General features: G+C 41.9%; 1 non-coding gene across 1 annotated transcript; it reads right to left on the bottom strand.

Moving 5' to 3' along the window:
* Window positions 1–181: 181 nt before the first annotated feature.
* Window positions 182–288, bottom strand: LOC115065316. The gene has a single exon (XR_003845094.1). It is a non-coding gene; the product is annotated as a U6 spliceosomal RNA (small nuclear RNA).
* Window positions 289–501: the final 213 nt, after the last annotated feature.

Raw genomic sequence — 501 nt, 5'->3', positions numbered from 1 at the left:
ATCAGCCTGCGGACAGCCGCCAGGCGAACACCCCTCCTGGGCAGGAGAGGCGCAGGACGATCGGTGTCTAAGAATTTCATGAATTCATTGTTTTTAATTGCTGAGTAGTACTCCATTGTGTAAATGTACCACATTTTCTGTATCCATTCCTCTGTTGAGGGATATCTGGGTTCTTTCCAGCAAAAATATGGAATGCTTCATGAATTTGCATGTCATCCTTGCACAGGGGCCATGCTAATCTTCTCTGTATCGTTTCAATTTTAGTATATGTGCTGCTGAAGTGAGCACCAACAAAAAGTTTTAAAGAATTCGAATATACTGCTACTAGATTGTCGCAATTCCCTTAAGTTTTTTATTTCACTGCTGCCCGTTTGCTTGCCAGATTACTATGACATATTAGCTAGACACAGCCTCTGGTCGTAAGCTGATTACTGGCAGGGCCTGAATTTGTTTCTCATTTCTCAAGCATCTGAAACAACACATGTGACAACTTAATGCTAA

This window comes from Mus pahari, chromosome 13 (genome assembly GCF_900095145.1).
Source record: "Mus pahari chromosome 13, PAHARI_EIJ_v1.1, whole genome shotgun sequence".
Taxonomy (NCBI): Eukaryota; Metazoa; Chordata; class Mammalia; order Rodentia; family Muridae; genus Mus; species Mus pahari.
This window is presented reverse-complemented; position numbering and strand designations above follow the sequence as displayed.